A 6,626-nucleotide genomic window follows, 5' to 3' on the forward strand; every position below is an offset into this window, starting at 1 on the left:
CAAACAGTGGCACTGCTTAAAAAAGAAATTGAATGGTATCAGGCAGTCTCTTGAGCTTTTAGTACATACATGCCAGAGTTCAATCAGTTTATAGAACTCCAGGCTTAAAGGGCAACTGGATTCCAATAGTTTCTCATTATTTTAAAATTACCTTTAATTAATTAAAGCCAAGACAAATAGAAATAAATGCATTATGTCATATTTTCCTTTCTTTATTCTTCAGTGCAAAATTACATGGATAATTACATCACAGATTTTTGTCAATAATGCAGATAAGGCTTCTTTTTAGTTTTAGCTATTAGTAAAACAAGCTAGCACCCATTATTATGGCTTGGAAAATATTATCAAATATTGCATACAACATCACCTAAGTTTTCAAACACAAAATTAATTTATAACCTTCTACAAAGCTCAAATAGCCTACAATTCACACTAACTCCCTTATATCTTTCATAGGTACTACAGCTCTTCACAAGATGGGTAAATAATAGTGTTTGGGCAATTTTTTACCATGCTTAGAAGATAAGTTTTTGAAAAATAATCAAAGGAATTAATCACTATCATTTTAAGTTTGTTCATGGAGAACCCCTTTTGGTAGCTGTGCATTTTATGTCAAAGGGTTTCAGTCAATGGTCATCCCAAACCTGAAAATACTGCATCCCTCAATACACCATCAAAAAATCACACTGATCATCTCTGATTAAAATAATTTTATGGAAACATCCTATACAAAATAAGATCAAACAAATGAAGTAATTAGTTATTCTGATCTGTGTGTCCAGAGAAGGGCAATGAGGATGGTGAAACATCTGGAGCAGAAGTCTTCTGAGGAGTGACTGAGGGAATTGGAATTGTTCAGCCTGGCAAAAAGGAGGCTCAGGGGGGACCTTATCACTCTCCAACTATCTGAAAGGAGGCTGTAAAGAGGTAGGGGTCAGTCTCTTCCCCCAGGTAACAAATGAGAAGACCAAAGGAAATAGCCACAAGTTATGTCATGGAATATGTAGACTGGATATTAGGAAAAATTTGCGGTTGGACTCAAAGATCTTGGGTGTCTTTTCCAGCTTAAACAGTTCTGTGATCCTAAAGCATTTGTCTGTTGAGCTCCTTAGGAAATGAGCAGCCACAGCAGCCATCCCACCATCCTACCTCCAGCAGGGTAACTCTGCAGCACCAGGCTCTTACTGCAGCTGATCCAGCAGACTGTTTTGCCTGGGGCTGAGCCAAAGCAAATATTCTTAAACCAAACCAAGGCAGCTCTTCTGGGACCTCTGATTTGTAAGGTGCACGGTATGGAATGAAAGCAGAGGGATCTGAGCATTACATTGCTGCATCCTAGCTGATCCCCTTCAACTGAGTTCAGTACTTTCTGATCCAGTGCTCCTCATAACCCTGCTGTGCTGCTGAGGTCAGTGTAATTGCATGAGCCCAGCTCCTCTGTGCTACAGCCCAGTTCAGACAAGTGGCTGCGCTCACACAGCCCCAACCTCCCCAGTGGCAGCCCCACCTGAAACGCAGCAGCAAACACAGGTGAGAGCTGAGCCTGTGCAGGACCCTGGACCCCGTGCAAGACATCACACACCGGCACTGCTCTCCTCCAGCAAACCCGGGATCTGCACACACCTCAGCTCTGCCATGCTCCCAGGGCAGGACAGAGCTGCTCGAGTGCAAACCCACACCTGCCGTACCCCAGCACAGCCAGCTTAAACAACTGCAGTGCTTGAATGCTGAGAGTGAAGTTGTTTACTCTGAAGACAGCTACCAAGCTCTTAGTAAATCCAGTATTTTTGAACAAATGCCAAGCAGTTTCAAACTGCTTACATACCTACAATAAATGTCCAAGACAGTCAGGATTGAAGCATGTTTATTTGCAATGCATGAATGATAGTTTACATAATAAAAATGAATCATACTAACTGGCTTCCACCATATTCTGATAAATTCTTGCATCAAGTGAATACAGTATGGCATTTCTGTAGCATTTAAATCTATGACCTTGATTGCACACATTTAAGTTCTGCCAACATTCACATACACACTTTTTTTTTTAAAGAATAAGCCCTTCAATGTAATCATGCTTTGGGTTGGGTTTTTTTCTCAAATGTACATGGATGCAAAGTACTCATTGAACTGAGACCTCGTGTGCTGAACAGTTTCCTCTTACTTTGAATAGTATTTTATTCATAATAGTGCTACTAACAGTCTTTTTATTTGCTTATTAGAAACCACATATTTTATAACAACTTTTATTATTTATTAAACATAAATCAAGGACATAGTCAAAATCAAATATAAGCATTTTTTTTTAATTCAGACACCACGTAGTAAAGAAGTTGAAATTACATGAGATGCACAGGATTGTGAAGAGGACAGTGAAGAAGAGGACACAGAAGAACTGTGATAGTTCCCAGTGAGTTCAATAAAACTACACCAGTTCATATCACAAGGAAAACAGTTTAGGATCCAGCCCAGCAACCAGCCTGAGCATTTAAAACAGTGGAGTTTTGACTTTAGCATATGGCAAATCTCTCAAGTGCTGACTAAATTGATAGATGCTTTAAAAGCTACTGTTCATTAGACATCTTTGCTTTATTTCAATTTCAGCATAGAAGTTATAACTATATGATGATTCAAAGCATGAATTAAGAATCTATTTATGGATCATGAATTTAAGAGGAGCACAGGGAACAATTTTAAAGGAATACTGATAAAAATAATGCTATTAACATTAGTTTTACATTAATGAGGCAAGTTTAGTTGGCGATCATTCCTCAGGCTCATTAAAGATATCTGAATGTGAATCACAAGAAATTTAAAATAATGTATGTGGTTTATCCATTGGGAGTTTAAACATTTTCTTTTCATCAGAAGTAATAAATACAATGTAAATAAAGTAGCAATGCAAATAAATCAGTTTTAAATTCTCCATACTGTCTCAAAGGCTTAAACTGCAGCACCCTGTACAGTCAGATGTACAAGCAATGTACACATGTATGACATACCAGTGGAAATGAATGCTTTTCCTCACAATGCCACCTTCAGAACCAAACTAAGCATGACACCTAATGCAAAACCCCCACTGTAGGTTAAGACAGCTACAATATGGGTGGAAGAGGTCATGTTAACACAGAGCCCAAGTGCATGCAATTTGCTGTTTTATTCAAGAACATGTCCATAATGAATAAACCTCTACCTGCTCGCAGTGTGGAAGGGGCAGCATCACCTCCCCAGACAACAACAGTTAAACACCTGATTCATTCTTCAATAGTAAAATACTAAATAAAATCAGAATAATTACTTATGCAGCCCAAGGGAGGATGATTTTAATTCTCAGTGACAACAGGACAGTCGTGTTTCTAGTCTGCAAACAAGCCACCATTGTGTGTTTTGGGACTAGAGATAAATTGAGGATGTATGGTTTCTACTATGTTCTGTGTGCTACGGTTCAGGTAAGAAGAAATGCAACAGCCATGAGGAAATGAAGCACAAAGACAAGCAGAATGCAATTCTGACAAACTTGTACACCAATCAGGGGAGGCATTCTGTGCAAATACCATACAGCTTGCTCTGAAGAGTCACCCACTTTACAAGAATAATGTTCATGATGTCCAAGGCCATTTTTGTGAATAAAGTGTTCATCAGTGAGACTAAAAGATCACAGCCTGAGGCATCAATGTGGAAAGGCACTAATCTTTAAATAACAAACCCAGTATAACCAAGCAGTCCCTTTCACTGCCTTCAACAAGCACGATTTGTTATCTCCTAGCCTCAAAACATCCAGCTCTGCCTCTCCAATCAAATTTGCCCAATCAATGACTTCTTTCACCTTTTTAACTTCTGCTTCCTGTGAACACACTATTTCCTAGTCTGGGTAACTAGATTTGGACTAAAGGGTCTACAGGGAGTAACTGCACTCCATTAAGAGCACAGCACCCAGGTATAAAGCCATGAACTGGGAGCAGAAAATCTGTGTTTCCACCTGAAAGAAGTCATCCAGCCACACAAGCACACACACCAGCAGACCTAACATTAAGGAACAAGAAAGCTTTGCAGTGAAGGCAGGAAGCAGGAGAAACACAGCTATCGCATTTTGTCCTAACTTGTATCATCAGCTTAAAGTCAACACTTTGATTTGCTCTTCATGGGCTGTAGCTGTAGTATGTAGTTTGTGAAGATGGGAAATCTCAGTAGTGCAATAGGAATGCTTTGTTTTGTTTCCAAACAGTGCCAGACAGCTCAGAATTGCTGAAAAGGGGCCAGTGCAGCACACAAAGTGGCACTAAGTCAGCAGAATTAGAGTAGGCTGCTAAAACTCTGAAACCCCCAAAGGGAAGTTTAAATGATAAATGAGAAGCAGAAAGGTCATCTTGTATCATGTTGACTAAATACCGTGAATATTAAGAACATTTGCCATTATTTGTACATTGACAGATGACTGCCACTCTTTTCAAAAGTGGCACATCTATCATAATTTTTCATGGTTTCTGCTTTGATTTAGAATTTTTGGAAAGCTGTAATCTTGGGGTTTTTTTCTATTTTCTTTAATAAAAACTCCTTCAAGGATACTCAGATAGCTCCACCAGCTGCTACACTGCTATGGTTTGCATGGCCCTCAATGTGAGGTCCCTGCAGATGCGGAGCTTTTTAAGACCCAGTTTACAGATGCTTTGCATACAAATTAGTCACCCTGTCCTTAAATTATTAGTGAATTAGGGAAAACTCTTATGCCGTTACAGAGGAAGGTAAGACAAGGTTTTGGAGTCAAATCTGTCAACATTTTTACCCTTTTAGCTGATTATAGTCATCTATGAAAGTCTTCACCTAAGATGTCTGAAAATCCTGCAAAATATTGTATCTCACAGTTTATTTGTCCTATTCAGATTTACAAAAGCACAGGTGTTAACACTTTTTGTTCTTATAACAGTATATATAAAACTGTACATCAAAACAGTTATAAAGATTTCTGTGAAGCTAAGAGAAAACAGAGTGAGGTCCAAGCCCCTGGAATGTTCAAGGGAAAAAAACACTTTATAACATCATAGCCAGGAATTCAAAAATCAACAACTGGCAGACCAAGTCAGACAGAAAGCACATTTTTGTGTTCAAGGTCTGTAAAGAAATCCTTAGACTGTGAAGCATACGTTACAGGAAACTTCTACCCCCACAGCCATACCTCATTTTATCTCATCTTTTCAAAACTGGCAGAAACCACCCAGCAAACAGCTTTCCAACTGCATCAGAGAATCTCCAAATAAACCTGGAAGTTACAGACAAATACAGCTCTGCCTGTTCAATTCTCCATACTCCATTTACAGATTTTGAAAACCTGCTAACAAGGATATGGAATTCCTTGTGAGCTCCTTTGAATATTTCAGTTTTAGCTTGGATTTGGCAGGTGGCTTTCATTTGTGGAGGGATTCCCCAGGAATTTTGCCACTGGGAATGACTGAAGAGACAGATCCCTTCTGCTCACACCCCTTCTCCTGCCAGGAGACACAAGTTACATGGATCTATGAGTTCATGTCGGTTCTTCAGCAGCCTGCAAGACAAGTTAGTATGCAGCACCAGGCCTGAAAGAACTGTATCCCTTGACACTTTCAGCTACTCAGCATCAATGAAATAGTTTGCAGGAAAAGGCCCAGCTGATGAATGGAATACAATAAAACCCAGTTCCTCCTAAATTACCCACCATGCAGTGTACAGAAAGCATCAAACTGCAGCAGTCTTGCTTTTGATCTTCAATGACAAAAATTGATATGTTAAAGTTCAAAATGTGCTAAATGAACAGAATTTCTGTTCAAAGTCCTCTTCATTAACAGTTACTGCATATTTCACTGCAGGAAAAAAAATAAGCAAGTGCTTATGAAAGCTGAATGCTAATTTTAAAGCAATCAAAAATGCATAGATGTTTTAAATTACAAGAAATGCCTCTCTAACATCTTGACTATTTCAACAGAAGCAGATGGTTTATATAGCTTTACTGCTTAATTAAACATTTTATATATTCTGTAAAATGGTATTTTATGGCATCCTTTCCAACTGGATTTCTAAATTTAAATTACAAAGTAATTTTACATATGTGCCATATTAATCAGATAATTAATTAAAATATTAATATCTAATAACAACTTATTGACCTGACTTCTATCTTCTAATACATTTGAAAAGTCTAATTGTCCACTTCTTTCCTATTTCTTCTTGATGATCATACCAACTTTTTCCATAATTACTGGTTTCCTTTATTTTAAATAGTCCTAATTTAGAAGATTTTAGATTTTTCCTTTTTATCCCCTTTACAAAAACAGGATAAATAAAATGAAATATTTTATGGAATGAAATATTAAAACCAACACCAAACAAGATACAGGTTTGGATGCTGCTGTAAAAGCTAGACATGACTACTGATGAGTGTGAGAAGCTTGAGATTATGAAGAAGACTTAATGAACTACAAAAGCATTTCATAAAAGACAAAAAAGTATGCTGTCCCTAGGTTCCCCAGGGGAAAATAAAATCAGGTTACAGAGATCCACAAAGCCACCATCAGACAGTTGGCAGAAAAAAAAGAGGGATGAAAAGAAAAAACTGAGCATAGTAGGAAAAGTTCTCAAAATCTTTATCAAGTACA

This window comes from Poecile atricapillus, chromosome 5 (assembly GCF_030490865.1).
Source record: "Poecile atricapillus isolate bPoeAtr1 chromosome 5, bPoeAtr1.hap1, whole genome shotgun sequence".
Lineage (NCBI taxonomy): Eukaryota > Metazoa > Chordata > Aves > Passeriformes > Paridae > Poecile > Poecile atricapillus.